Raw genomic sequence first — 16,454 nt, 5'->3', positions numbered from 1 at the left:
AATCACAAAAGAGAATATGTAATCAGACGTATTTAGGGCAATCATTAACTCTTCGTGTGCGCTGTACCTTTTGTCAAATGTGTTTTGTTGTATATTTATATGCTAAGTAGAAGCAGCAACCCTGATGTACTAATGCTGCCATCACCATAGCAACCATCAGTGTTGGATTTCAATTAACCCCTTCTTTGTCCTTATGGATTGGCAGTGACCATATTAGTAATTTTCCCACTACGCATATACATGTAAAGCGCTGCCCTGCAGTACGTGTCAAGTAGGGACTAGCTCAAGGGAATCATTACTCGGTTATACATCTCACATACGACAGAGCAGCATTTGACATGTACTGGTCACATGTAAAATGTATGCGTGCCCTGGAAATATAAATGGCTGATGACTCCACAGCAACTGGAGTGTCTGATATAGGGTGATCATAACAGCCATTGTGCCATGATGAGCTGTTCTTTGGGATTTTGATCCTTGGCAGATATGTCTGCCATGTTCTTGTCTATGGAACATCCATCTCTGACATCATATATTCTGAATGTCAGATGCAAGTAAGTGCACTTAAAGTATCATTTGGAAATTCTAGGTAATCCTTTTTTTTATGAGGGTTTTAAGGATAAACGGGTTGAGATTTACTGGTTTAATGTAAAAAAAGTGCACTTTTTATTTCATCAAACAACAGTAACCAATACCATGTATATAAAGAAGATAATGCCATCTGTGGATATCTGGCTGATGAATAACCACAAATCCAATGATCTATTGGTGGAAGATAAAGGGATTTTTTGTTCATCAGCTGCTGCCTCTGCATTTGAGGGGGAGAATATACTCTGTGTTACTCTATAAAGATATAGGTAGTGTTATAGGCAGATATTACATTAATCAAATCAAGTTTCTGTGCGTCACAGGGGATATTTTGGCCGCAATAAGTTAACAAAATGTCATATTGTGTTGCAAAATATACATGTGCCAAGGTGGTGTTTATAACCTTTTACTTGGACAACATCTGCGATGCATGCCCGGGACAACAATTTGATAAAAGTAATTTTGCCATGCGTGTGCCTTAACTAATTTGAAAATAAACCAAGCAATAAATGTATTTGTTTTCTAACACAACAGCCACAGTTCTTTTTAGGGAGAACCTGACAAGGATTGCAGTGGAAGGGCATCCCAGTCATTCCCTGTACCCAACTAAAGATTCTCACTTATTGTTCATCTGTATAAGGGAGAGCCCAAAACCCGGAGACCTGCAACCATTTTTGTTTTAGAAAATCAGCCCTCTCCATGAGTACCAAATCGTGATGCCCATGGGTGCTGTCACTTTTTATATAGTGCATATAAGTGCGGGTGCTCTATATTGGAATGGTTATCGTTTAGACAGCTCTTATAGTATAACCATGTAGCCGCTGAGTTCTGTGCTGTTTGTAAAAAATGGGATACATTTTAAGTAGGCTTACGAGATACTGAATGTTTTTGGGTTGGGTAGAGTCTTGTGATCTTTAAATGAATAAACGGGAAAGCCTGCTCCAGGTAAGAAATGAAATGTAAGCTTTAAATTGCAGTAGCTAAGATATAAGCATTAAAGATGGGATGAGTTATGTCTGTGATGGTCATGATTGGTGCATTATGTTTATGAATGTGTATCAGAAGCATACAGATACAAATAGAAATCATCATACATATAAACGTTCTTCAGTTAGATCTACATTAAATATCCTACTTTTTCAAGAGTATATGTTTACCTTATTAATGACAGGGGCGCGTTCAAGTTCTATTTATGTAGTAACACAGTGATGCCTGTAAGGAGCACACTTGTTCAGATGCCCTTCCAAACACTATGCAGTAGATCTAAATGTCATCAAATAGCTAGGTAACGATTCCTCCCAAGAGAAATTTCGCTCTTCATCCTGCACAAACAAAAAAATATATATATTTGTGATGGCAGGACCAAATAATCATGTCTACAATAATACTGTATTAGGATAATATCCATATGAAAGAGTCAGCAAAACTTCTCTCCTGTCTCTTCCTTGGAAGGGATAAATTATCTGCTTCCACTGCAGAGAAATGATTTGTAGAATTACCAAAAGTAATTCGCCTGTCACTCATTTCAGTTGCGTACACATTCTGGTTATTTTTAAATATATACTGTATATACATATATTATATTATATTATATATATATATATATATATATATATATATATATATATATATATATTATATATAATGGCTGCTGGGTTATCTGTTGCTGTTAATGTGAAAACAAGGATAATTCACACTTGACCCAGAAGCTCTTGCTTAACCAGATTTCAGGACTCATTTATAGCAGGGTCATGACAAGCTGACAACCTGATTTCTCTTACATGACAGTTGAAGGATCGGAGGTTTCCCTGTAACCAAGCAAGACATCCATGTGTGCTCTTCAGGATGTATTACATTTTAGTATGCGAGATCATATGACCTGGTACTTTTTTTTTTTTTTAAGAGAATTAGCTCTGTCAGACCTCAAACTTTGTTAGACATTAAGCAAGGACATGCCAGCTGTAGCAAGACGACTCTACAGGCGGCCAGACGCTTATGTCAGAGGTCCACCCAACGCCTAATTGGTCTTAGTTTGCTATGTGAGATATTCAGGCGAGAATTAAAATATGCAAGCTACCTCTCTCATCTTTTCAGCTCCTTTATCTTTTTTTATTTGCCTCTCTTATCTTTTCTTCGGGGCTCCCTTGTCCAATTAAGTTAGTACTCAAATACCCGAGACAATTTCATGTTTTTGAATCTTGTCTATTGACCATAACAGAAACAAAACGATTTTGTATCTCTTGTAACTAATCTTATAGAAATGAAATAAGAGTGTTGTGTTTTAATCATATATTTTCAATGTTCTCTTACCCGTTGTCAGCGATTGTTATACCCAGTAGAAAAACTGATACTTGACAGCTTGTATATAGCCTGATTGTTCAGTGCTCACATCTTTGGTGCACAAAGAGTTATAAACTTGAGGGCAACTGGTTTGAGAATGAGCGCATTTTCATTATTCTTGCAAGCTTTTGTTTGGCAAGTGCACAGATGTTTCATCTGTTGGATTCCCTCACTGCAGCGGATGTTAGCCCAAAACGCACTGTTTAGAAAATTAGTGTTCAAATATACGTCTATTGAATGAAATTGGTTTTTGAAAACTAGGATCCTACTGCGCCTATGAGAGAAGATGGAGTGGGGAGTATCTTCAAGCTTCCTAAATGTTCTACAAAGGAGCTGGCTATAATATACTGTGAAACACTGTCTGAATTTCAAGCAATCACAGAGTCTCGCACACAATTGAAGAGGATAAAAACAGAAAAATAAATCTTTAGATACTTTTATTATATTTTTTTGATTTTGAAAGTTTACACCGGAGATCATAGACAACTACATTTAATTTAACAAATCAATGCTATAGTCATAACGAAATGTTTTTTTCTTTAGTAAGTAAGGAATCTGGTTATGTGTCTGTCTATCAGAACAGCCCACCATCTACGTGGTGATATTGCATGTCACGATTGACCAATTGAACACAAAACTACCTTTTCTCTTTAAAAAGTTCAGTTCAGTATAAATTACATTTCTGCAACATTCCATAGCTTTTTGCTGCAGGGACAAATTGGGAAAGCAATGAAATCTAAACTCGGAAATGCTTAACAGTTCTCTTTATACAATTGTATATCTGCAAGCGTCTTTGGCTTGAAATGTTTGGGTAGAAAAAACTTTAGGAATGTTAAACCTGGCTTGGCTGACAGCGTTAAAAAAAATAATATTGGCAGCGAATGAATTCTCTTATTTGTTACTGAAAGAATGCTTCTTATTAGCACAAAGGCTAGAAAAAGAGAAATAAAAAATCGGGAAGAGGTAGAAGGGTTGTGGAAGATAAAGGGGAAAGGAGGAAAGGGGAGAGGCAAAATGACCAGCAAATGTATTGACCTAGGGTTGGTTTCTGAAAGATTCCTCAGTCTAAATGCATGGGCAATAAGAAGTACTCTCTTATTACATCGAGGACTTCAGCTGAGCACAAGAGGTCATAATCTTAAACCGAGAGGGTCAGATGTTTAGATGTAAATTTTAATGTAAGATAAATGGAACAGCCTCCCAGCAGAGGAGGTTGAGACTAATTTATGGGATATGGGATGCATGGGATAGGCGTAAAGCTATCCTGAATTTAAGACAGGGCTTGACAAATTTGTTTTTAATCTAGGAGCCAGCTAAAAAAGTTAGGAGCCAGGACTTTTTTTTTTGCCCTGCACCCGCACTTTGCCCCAGCACTCGCACTTTTCCCCAGCCCCCGCACTTTGCCCCAGCACCCACACTTTGCCCCTGCACCCACACTTTGCCCCAGCAATCACAGTCCTGCCCAGACATACCCAGGTTCCAGCATGTACTGGCTGACTTGGCATGATAGGAGTACATGCTGAAACCTGGCTTGCTGCCCCCCCTTGTGTATTGATGCTGCACATCCCTGTGCCATGCTCCTCCCCCCACTTACACAACCATTCTATCACACACACTCATTCATATACTCATTCATACACACTCCTTCACCCCCTTATCTCTCACACGCAGACTTCCAAAGGGGCACTGCTAATTCTCTCTCTGTCTCTCTGCACGAACTTCTCTTGTCCTGGAATGGAGCAGTCATGTGACGTGAGATGAATTCATGTGACTCCTCTGATTTCCTGCTTCCTGTAGCCAGCACAAGAGAAGCTGCTTGCACATTCATTTTCGGCCGTTTTTTTTTTAATTTGACATTTTGCTTAAGATGTGTTTCGGCCACCGGTTTGTCTCACAAACACCTAGGGATTTGTCGAGCCCTGATTTAAGACATGACCATCAAATTCTGTTTCTATGTGTTCATGCGCATAATATCATATAGAAGAGGAAAATTATATTTTCACAGAAAACAACTAGAACTAACTAGGTAGAAATGTGTTTAGAATTTTCTGCAATATTCCAGAAGAAAAAAAAATATCCTTTACTATATTTCCTTTTTCTCTTCTTCCTCTATCTACCTTTCGCCAAAAATGTTGAAAAAAAGTCACGAAGGGCAATACATTTTATATTATATACAAAGGTTTTTGACAGAATCAGCATTTATTTCATTATTTCCACTAAAGTAGTAGTAGTTATTAATTTAATTTAGCCCTAAGGGAGCTCTCTGTAAGGAAAAGGAATGTTAATATGGCCCAATTTTCTTGAATCAGCACAAATGAAAAGAATAACTTTATTAAGTTGGATTGTAAAAAAAAAAAGGTAAAATGTGTTATTGTGCTGGGAAATAAACTATGGCCTTAGTCCATTTCTATACATTTAATGCAACATAAATAAGAAGAACAGTATTTATCAGAAATCCCTCACATCTCATAATTACCCAGATGCACCCTGACAGATGTATAGATTTATAGGGGGTGACATAATGTGTCGGGGTGCAAGTTGCACACTTTTCAGGCAGTATTTGACTATTCAAAATAATCAACAATTCTAAAACTGGCTAATATTTTCTGAAAGTAATATTAAACACAATCTATATTATCTAGTTTTATATATTTGTTTACCAGTCATATCTAAGCCTGTTTTTGTTAAGCCAGATCGCTATATCATATCTAGATTTTTTTTCCTCTTAAAGTGAAACGTGTCATAATCTATCAGATTAAGTAGTACAGGTTACTTGAACTGTGGCATCTTTTTTTTTTTTTTTTTTTACTAATGGGAGAGTTGACATAAGAGTTTGCACTAATATACAATACTATAATATTTTTTAATTTTTTGTTTTACACAATGAATTATAATTTATACAGATTCCAGATCAGCCCTTACAGCTAGCGAAACCAGTGAGTTGTGGCCCTTTAAAATGAATTGTGGAGTAAGAGATTTTAAACCACAATGTCTTCCTTTAGTGAATACACCTATTTATCAAAACCTATAGTTTCCTGTAATAAGGTTGTTTCATAATCACTTAATCCACAGATTTGGCCTTTAACCTGGTGCTCAGGTTGTCCGTTGCTGAGAAGCAGATACAAAATCAGTTACTATGTTGAGTAAGTTTAAGACTTAGTTTACTATTGTGTAGGAAACAATCAAGGGCAAGTAGTCTCTTTTCCTTCCAGTCCAAAGTACTCAGGAGAAATGTAAGGTCTGTCCTGGTCTGAACCTTCCTTCAATATTCAAAAGGTACATTGTGTTCTCTTCTCTCTTACTAGTGGGGTCTGGTAACTTTCTGTATAAGGGGCAAGCAAAAGGTCCTTTAATATTGTGACCCACAGTATGCCCACAGACAACATAGTCATGTTGGAGACATACAGAAGGAGTTATGGTGTAAACACTGTTTGCATGTATAAAAAACCCATGCTTTCTTTATTCACTATACATATATTCACTGTTGGTATAGGTGAAACATAAGTGGCAGCACTCTCAAAGGGTCTAACTGGGATGCTGCTACGGTAAAAGAATGATCTGATAGTAATATAAGGAAATAATTTCGCCCTAACTAATGTTGTAAAGGGTGTAAAAAATGTGAATTATATTACGAGGTCTCTGTTTTCTAACATCTGGAACCATAATCTTTAGCACATGTAGGTTCCATCGTCCTGTTAACACCTCATGTTGTCAATTAGTGCTATATGTTACTTTGTCCAAGGTCACATTTTAAATAAGGCTAATCTTAAACATAAAGAAGCTGTGATTTTATAATATATTTAGGCAGCCTGTTACTGCACTGCAGTAATCAATTCTGCTCCTAGTGTCCAAAATTCATCAAGGCAGCCCTGGCCCATCGGCACTCCTTGCCAAATTTCTTCAGAAGAGCAGATGATCCCAAGAGTGTTACATCTTCCATCACTTTCACACCAGACTTTCTTCAAGTAGCGACTGTTTGTTTCCAAAGAATGGATCTCTCCAAGGTGCTGAACACCTGCTATCCGGTTACAGACACGCACACTGCTCTGTCCAGAAGTAACACTTAAGATAATCATTTCAGCTCCAGTGTCTTCACTCCAAAGCAAGTGCCTCAACTATCACACTTCAGCGCTAAAAACGCGTTGTCTTTTATAATCGCGCTCTTTATTAAACATACAGCTCATCGAACAGTGACTGAGTGTAGTTAACAGCATACGTGCTGATGAAAATGTCATATCCCTTTCAGAGCAGGTAGAGCAAATTTCTATTTATTATTTTTTATTATTATTGAATTATTTCCCATTGCTGTGAATATATGTCACATCTAAAGTATTAGTATATGCCATGTGTCCATTACGCCATGGAGCATCAGTTACTTCTTCAATAGAGGGAGTGTCGGTTAAATGAGTTCCCTATATTTTGTCTTTGCCCATAAAAAGAGGGCAGGGGAAAATACCTGACAGAGGACCCCTCCCCAAATAGTCCCAGTACAGGTCTTGGAGGACGCAGACCTGGTACAGAGCAATCCGGATCCCTAGCAGCAAAGACTTCACATGAAACCTGCCGGAAAACAAGTACTTATTTATGGCAATGCATCTAAGAAATGAACAATAGGCCGTAATAACTAGACGGTTAGAAGCTTAGAGAGTGATATATATATATATATATATATATATGGAAAAGTCTCCCATCAGAAGTGGTAGAGACCAAGGACTGACTAAGGTCTGAGTCCTTCCATCAGGAAACTAAGACTAAGTGGTCTGAATGGTTCTTATCTACCATCAGCTTCTATGTTTCTTGATAATCTTCAGAAATGCAGCCTTTCCTTTCTATTAATCTTGATTTATCAGTGGTTATATTTTCTGATTTGGGGGTTAGACTGTATAAAATGTAGTAAGCAATTTATAGAAAAAAAACGAGCATAGCTAAAATCTGCAAATTACCTTGAGATAGTCTAGTAGGAAAAAAATTAGAAATGTAGGATCCGTGGATGCAAGATGCTTTCATTATATGGTATACGTATGCCCGAGCGCGATATTTTTCCTTAGAGCTCTGCTCATTCATATAACAAAGGTTGTCATGGTAATGGTTCATATGGGCCATAAAGTGCCTATGTGCTTTGCGTCTCATGCTAAATACGCCTGCAGAAGGTCTCGGTATTGTCTTTGGGATCAGAAATTATTATTTTTATGTGATGCACAGTACATCCAACCTCAGCCGGTTTAGCATTGCAGCGTCATGCAGAGAATCTGTTAGTTCACACACAGTCAAATGAAAACCTTTAAGTTTATATCATTTCCCCACTCCTTGTCCCTGAGATAAAAACAGCTTTGCCAGAGTAATGATGTTTAAACAGAATTTTACATAATTGAGTTTTCAGCAGAATCCGCGCGCCTAATTGTCCGAGAAAAATGTCACTGCAGGTTTTAATGCTTCCTCTCCTTAAGATACTGCAAATAAATATGGTAAATTAGGAACAGAGAGGCTTCACGAGAAACAATTAGAAATTCTGGATACAATTCTCTGGAATCGGGCACTAAGATTACTGAATGTATTTCTCGCAGCTAAAAGTGTATATGAACTGTGAAATGAGAATCTGTTCTATATCCTTGACTGTATGGTTGCTAATGCTTACTTATCATTCAGCCTGGTTTGCAGGAAGAGTTCCACCAGAGGAGTCTTTCCCAACTTCTTGTGTTGCTGTTAAGGGAATGAAAGCAACCATCTTACTTCCCAACATGCTGTCGCTGTTATTATGACATCAAATAAAGGTGGTCAGTTTCCATTGGTCGAGAATCCAGCGGTGATGTGCTTTACACCGCCCCAGCCTACTCTTGGCATTGTGCACAGTGATCTTCAGCTTGTGTGCAGCTACTCTTCTTGACACACAGTGATTGTGCTGATGCTGCTTCCAAAAGCAGTTTGGAACTCTGTAGTAAGTGATGCGACAGAGGACAGGCATTACGCGGTTTGGCACTTGGCAGCCATGATTCGTGAGTGTATGTGGTCTACTGCTTAGTGCTTGGTGGCTGGGCTGTTCCTACTTTTAGAAGATAAATAGCACTTACAGTGGACCGGGGCAGATCTAGCAGGGCAGAAATTTCATGAACTGACAGGCGGCAAAGGGGGCATCCTATGACAGTGCCATGTTTAAAGTCACAGAGCTCTTTAATACGACCCATTATACTGCCTGTGTTTGTCTATATATAGGGTTTATACAATGCCAAATCACCTGGTGCATTGTCCTCTCATGCCTTAGATATTTCTCATTTTTTATGTGTAGATACCTATAATAATGATAAGATCAAAATAACTTTTTCAAATAGGTCTCAATTTTTTGTGCAATTTAGGCACATAGTATCACTTTTATATATGATTTTGAAAGAGAAAAATAGCTTTCATTTGATACCAAAATAGGTTGAAAAATAAGCAAAATAGGAGTCTTTTTGGAAACAATGTGCAAAGAGTGGCTACAATGTGTCCAAAAAACCCAGAAACACTTTATTTGATCTTATATCATAGGTATTTACGGTCAAATACCGTGTTTCCCCGATAGTAAGACACCCCCGATAGTAAGACGTATCGGGGGTTTCAGAGGGGTCGGCTAATATAAGCCGTACCCCGAAAGTAAGACATATGTCTTACTTTCGGGGAAACACGGGGGATTTGCCGGGTCCGCCACTCTAAGGGACCGGGAAGTCCCCACCAAGGCCGGCCTTACGTGTCTGCGGCCGCACAGGATTTAAATTAAAACATCGGGGTTTTTTTTTAACTTTATTTAACATCCTCCATGTTAAATAAAGTTTTTTTAACTTTATTTAACATGGAGGATGTTAAATAAAGTTGAAAAAAACCCCCGATGTTTTTATTTAAACCCTGTGCGGCCGCAGACCCCTAAGGCCGGCCCCTTAGAGCAGGGCCGACCTTTGGGGTGTGCGACCGCACAGGGCGCCACACTCCAGGGGGTGCCAACCTGCGGCACCCGGCACCCCTCCAGAGACGGACAGTAATGTCCGCCGCTGGAGGAGCAGGCTCGCAAGGGAGCGGTATCGGAGGTCTTTAACAGACCTCCGGCTCCCTTGAGTGATTTTAAGCCGGGTTCAACCCGGCTTAAAATCACTCAAGGGAGCCGGAGGTCTGTTAATGACCTCCGATACCGCTCCCTTGTGATCTGCGCGGCAACAGCTGTTGTGCGCCGGGGTTTCTTGTCAGATCCCGGCGCACAACACTGAAGCCGCGCCCACCGCTGTCCGTGCCCTCTGAACCAGGAAGAAGACAGAGAAGACAGAAGAACTGAAGAAGAGGAGCGAAGAGGAGGAAAAGAAGCTGAAAGAAGAAAGGAAAGGTAGGAAAGCATTAAGTGAGAGTGGATTGGTGTATATGTGTGTGTGGATTGGTGTATATGTGTGTGTGGATTGGTGTATATGTGTGTGTGGATTGGTGTATATGTGTGTGGATTGGTGTATATGTGTGTGGATTGGTGTATATGTGTGTGGATTGGTATATGTGTGTGGATTAGTGTATATGTGTGTGGATTTGTGTATACGTGTGTGGATTTGTGTATATGTGTGTGGATTGGTATACGTGTGGATTGGTAGGTGTGTTGATTGGTAAGTGTGTGAGAGTGATGGGTGTTATGCTGTACCATTTCCAATGTCTTTTTCATGATCTAATTATGCTCTAAAAGTACATCATAACTCCCATCACTCTCAATTTTTTCCCAATATAAGACATACCCCGAAAGTAAGACATAGTGGGGCTTTTAGGGATAAAAAGAAAGTAAGACACTGTCTTACTTTCGGGGAAACACGGTATTAAAATCATGTGATTTGCAGAGGAACTGGACATAGAGTTAAATGAATGATGAATGTGTATGGCATCCGCATCAACGCACAGCATTTGATTTAAAATATTCCATCTATTTAAAAAGTTGTAACATTGTTTTTGTTATGGGTGCTTGCCTGCAGGTGGCAGAGCATCATTTTAGATATTTGCTAGCAGGGGAAATAAAGAAAATAATAATAAGCATTTGACCCTCTACATATTAAACCATCCAGCAACTATAATAGTGAGCGATTCTGGCTGTGCTGTCTCCCCCATGCTGCTGCTGCAGCTTTTACTGTTTAATTTTTTAAAGACGAGATTCTTATGTCTTATTCGGCGATAGAAGCATATAAAAAAGGGTGCCAGAGGGTTTTGGTGTTCAACATGGTGGCACTTTCCAACCATTTTCATGTAAGAAGGACATTCATTATCCCATAGGATTGAAACACTGTTTAAACAGGAATGACGGTGCATTCTCTCCTACTAAATCCTGACTTCCATGGCAAACGCTTTTTAACGTCACATGTCCGATTCACCTGTAAAGAATTGTCAGTTAAGTCAACAAGTCTTGTTAATCATTTGGTATATACTAGTGTGTTTGGATGCTAATTTTGCAATGCACCATATTAATGTAGTTATCTGTTTTTGCTTTGTTAGGGAGAATGCGGGTTCTGTTGACCTTGACAAGGACATTTCACCCTTTATCTCTTTTATAATAAGATACGTTCAATGCATTCTGGGTTATACATTTTCTCCTGTGTTTTAATGCCGAATACTTTTTATAAACATATATTTATGTCTATATTGCTGTCAGCATCTCTCATGGTGGTTCTGTTGAAGAACGAACAGACAGTGACTGCAGATCCTTTGGGCTATTCTCAGTCTCTTTTCTATTCTAAGCGGTTTGTCTTTCCATTTCAAGAAAAGCTTAACATTTTTTTTTTTAAATTCTCTCTTTTTTTTCTTTTTAATCAAGCCTTTACCAGCTCTGTAACTGCTTAGCTGTAAAGAGGAGTGATTTGTGTATATGGGGGATGGTGGAAAGTGTCATTCTTTGGTAAGGTATTCCCAGGGCTTGCCTCTGCCAGCTTCTGCAGTATTCAGTGGAGAATATATAAACATGCTATGGACAGATGATCCCTTCAGCTATGACAGAGCATCAGAGTAGCAATTGGATTCTGGGTTTCCATATAGAATGAAATCATGCAGTGTCACAGTATGCTAGTTTCTAGTATACGACCATGCTGTATTTCTTCCCCATATAATGATTAGAGTATTTTTTTACTAGTATCCGATTAAAAATAAGGTTTATGCTCTTTTCTTTTCGAAAACGGTTTGAATTTCTGTGTGATATAAGCTTTTCAGACAGCTGCATGGTAGCCAGTTGTATGGGTTAAGAACCATTGGCCCATCTAGTCTGCCCAAATAGAAGACAATATAAAACAATGTACTAGACAAAACACCCTGACTTCTTATACTGCCGATGGTAAACAATACAATTATTCAGCCTCATTCACCTAACCAGACACCTAGAGTAATGAGAGTCTGTGGAGGAACGGACTTCATTAGCATTGTCATAAAGGATCAGCTCAATGTGGTGATGTGATGCACAAGTCACCCAAAATATCACACAACCAACAACAATGGGAGCCTCTAGGTAGTTGATCAGAGCAAAATAAGATAAAACCAGGTTTTTGCTAACGTTAGCCTACATCACTATATAAAGCACTGTATTTTATGCTTAAAGGGAAACATATTTTTTTCAAAGGCGTTACCTGGGAAGTGCCCTGGGGTGACATTGGCGGACCTTACATTTATAGCTGTCCACTTCCGTAGCTTTCTGGATCTTTTTATCCATTAACCTTGACATGCAGTGTTACTGTAAGTTTGGGGAACTTCTCATAAAAATCTATCATTAGAGGGCCAGATGACTTTTGCAGGCTGCTTTCTCTTTCTTATAGCATGGTTTCAGTCTACTTTTGGAATGACATCAGTCAATCACTCTTGGTTATGCATAAAAAGATGTCGTATTTGCTGGTTACAAAAAGCTTTGATAGATTGACGTTACCTTATGTTACCTCGTGTCTTGTTTGCTGCGGGAGGCATGACCACAACATAATGTAATAACCTTCAAAATAACTCACGTTTAATGTGTGTCTAAGTCAATTAGTGCCAAAGCGCTGGAGGAAGAGACATTCAATTTTCTGGTGGTTTTACACTTCATAGTTGGCTTTTCAGCAGTAAAGGGGTTAATTTAAATACAAACATTTTAGTGTGCATTTGTCGGAAAAAATAGATATTTATTGAGAAACTTTTTTTTTTTTTGCAGTAACGGACTAGCAGGGGAATTGGTTTTTTATATAGCAAATCCTTCTTCAGGTGTATTCAGATTATGATGTACACAGAGGAGTCCCTTTGGGATCTACAGGCTGTAATAACCGTGCTTTTATCCCTAAAGATCTGGGAAGAACATAAGGTCATCTTTGATTTTTTCCTTCTGCGTATACATATGTTCTGCTTACTAGAATATTGCCCATTAGGGTTTAATATTGCTCTCGGGTGGCATATACTTACTGTCTGAAAGACTACATATGCAATATAAATAGATAAAATGTGTGGTTGCAGAAAGATACCATTTTTATTGCCTGCTATTGTTATGATGCGGCTCTAAAGCCTCATATTCACACCACAGATTTATTTCTTTACGCTTCATTCTTTCACTCATTTATATCTATATTGCATGAGATTTGGCTCAGTTATGCTTAACAGGGACATGATTAAACAAACCAAGGAACAGATGTATGTATTATTGTCACAATCCGGCCAGATCCTAATTTGTTTAATTCCAAAGAAATTTAGAGCAATACTGGTCCAAAGTTTCAAAAGTGGCAAAAAGAGTATTCCTTTGGTCTCTATGATGATTGGACTGTTTTTTCCACGTTGCACCAGGATGGCGCCTTATGTTCCCATTACACACACACACACACACACACACACACACACACACACACACACACACATATATATATATATATATATATGTGTGTGAGTGTGTATATATATATATATATATATATATATATATATATATAAAAGCACATATCCCCACCATAGACCAGCAGACATGGGAACACAGCAAAGAAATTAAACCATATTAACATTTACATACCGCTTAAACTAGGTTGCATTTTGCACCTCACACTGGGCTGCTGTAAAATTTAGTTTTTGTATTTTTTTTCTGTATATCTGCATGTTTTTTCTATTAATTAAATATTTGGGGTTAACAACTGAAGGACATCACACCACTGCCATGAAGTTGTAGAATGGACATCACATGACAAATCTCTTGCTTTAGTAAATCACTAAAGTCATGAATATTTGAGTGTGTCCTCATCTTCATTGAATGTTTCAAGATCTATGATAAATGTCAGGAAATCACATTCTCATTGGAAACAAATAAAAACATAAAGCGTGCCTTGCACTGCTTCCTAAACATACTGTGTAAAGCCCTTGGTTAATAAGGATTACATTCATGTATCTCTTTGGAATGACCCTGTCAGATTCTCACTCCAAGCTAAAATGCATGAAATCAGCATGGAGTGCTTATAGTAGGGATGCTCAAATCAAACAGTAAACTTCATAGCAGAATCTCTCGGCAGGATGCTAAAACAAGCCTCCCGTGCGCCATGTCATAAGCTACTGCACAAAGCCAAACAGACTGAAAAATGTACGCACTAAATTCCCCGCCAAAGTTCCCTGCAGCGAACTGCTTTTCTGAAAGCTGGATTCCACCAGAAGACATACTCATGCTAATGGAATTTCTTGACCGATTTATGTTCTATAGTAGCATAAAATAATCTTTACATGGAATGAGAGCATAGAAGACATAATGCCTATTTTAAGGCACTTCACTCCAACTATTTTAGAAGATGAGAAGAGCATTCTATTTGTTGTTTTCTGACTTCACAGTTAGGAGTATTTATGGCCTGAGTTGTATTTCAGTAGGATCTCCAATACCATCAGTATTTTTGATCCATCATGAACCAAGTTGGTATAGAAGAATCTTCACTGTGGATAATGAGTTTGCGGGGAAGAACTGCACATTTTAGTGGCCAAAATACAAAAGGGAAAATTCCGGAAAAAAGTTTTCTTATCTCAAATTATCCCTGATGTGAATTTTTTCACCTTCATACAATATAGTAACTTCTTTATTTTACTATACTATTACTGTACATATTATCATCACTATTTTATGTTGTATCCTGTGAGAAGAGTGGAAGGTGCAAAGGGGGGACAAACTACATATTAATGTCTATGTATTTAGAATGTGATGTCATTAAAGTCCCTGTTGGTGTAATGGTCAGGTGTCCCAATACTTTTGTCTATATAGTGTGTGTGTGTGTATGTCTGTGTGTTCACTTTTTGTGAACAATGGTCCTGGAGCTATCGTTTCCATGGGAAATAAAGGACAACTGTCAAGCTGGGGCCTTAATATGCCCTTTTACCTATTTTAATAAAGGTTGCTTTCAAAGGAAATAAGATGCTGAGTAGCAGACAGGTCCTGCTAATCAAATTAATTGATCATCAACAAGCGTGAGCACCTCTATAAAAACCAAAGTTTTAGCAGTTTGCTGGTCTGGAACATCAAGGTGTGTGAACACAATGCCAATTAGGATCTTAGAGAAGTAATTGTTGCTCTCCATCAATCTGGGAAGGGTTACAAGGCCATTTCCAAACAATTTAAAGTCGATCTTGCTACAATAAGAAAGATTATTCAAAAGTTGGACTCATTCAAGACAGTTGCCAATCTTCCCAGGAGTTGACGCCCCAGCAAGTTTACCCCAAGGTTAGATCGTGCAATGCTCAGAGATATTACAAAAAAAAACCCAAGAGTTACATATCAGACTCTGCAGGCCTTAGTTAGCATGTTAAATGTTGATACAGTACAATTAGTAAAAGACTGAACAAGTTTGGTTTGTTTGGAAGGGTTGCCAGGTGAAAGCCTCTTCTCTGTAAAAAGAACATAATAAGCATCTAGAGAAATAAAAAACACAAGACTTCTGCAACATACAAGACCAAAGTGGAGATGTTTGGCCATAATGCACAGTGCCAGTATCGGTGAAAACCAAACACAGCAATAACTCTCAAGCACGATGGTGGAGGGGTGATGATTTGGGCTTGTTGTGGAGCCACAGGGCCTGGGAACCTTGCAATCAGTCCACCATGAATTCCTCTGTATACCAAAGTATTCTAGAGTGTAAATGTGAGGCCATCTGTCTGACAGCTAAATCTTGGCCGAAATTGGGTCATGCAACAAGACAGTGATCCAAAACACACCAGCAAATCTACAACAGAACATCTGAAAAAGAGAAGAATCAAGGTGCTGCAATGGCTCAGTGAAAGTCCAGACCGCAACCCGATTGAAATGCTGTGGCAGGACCTTAAGAGAGCTGTACATAAACATATGCCCACAAACCTCAATAAACTGAAGCAAGGTAAAAGGGCATATTCAGACCTCAGCTTGACAGCTGCCCTTTATTTCCGATGGAAACGATGGCTCCAGGACCATTCTTCACAAAAAGTTGCACCTATGGCAAAATGCATTTGGCATTTTTACTTCATAATCTTTGTGCAATTTCTCTTGCTTCAGTTGCTATACGATCTCCCCAAGATGTCACTGAATGAGACTTGACAGGGTCTGG

General features: G+C 38.5%; 1 protein-coding gene across 3 annotated transcripts in view; it reads left to right on the top strand.

The window, feature by feature from the left end:
- Positions 1 to 16,454, top strand: part of PDE1B (phosphodiesterase 1B) — a 115,437-nt gene that overhangs the window by 4,997 nt on the left and 93,986 nt on the right. The window lies entirely within an intron of this gene.

The sequence above is a fragment of the Spea bombifrons genome, chromosome 2 (genome assembly GCF_027358695.1).
Source record: "Spea bombifrons isolate aSpeBom1 chromosome 2, aSpeBom1.2.pri, whole genome shotgun sequence".
Lineage (NCBI taxonomy): Eukaryota > Metazoa > Chordata > Amphibia > Anura > Pelobatidae > Spea > Spea bombifrons.
Note: the sequence above shows the minus strand (reverse complement) of the source record. Positions and strands in the feature narration are given on the sequence as shown.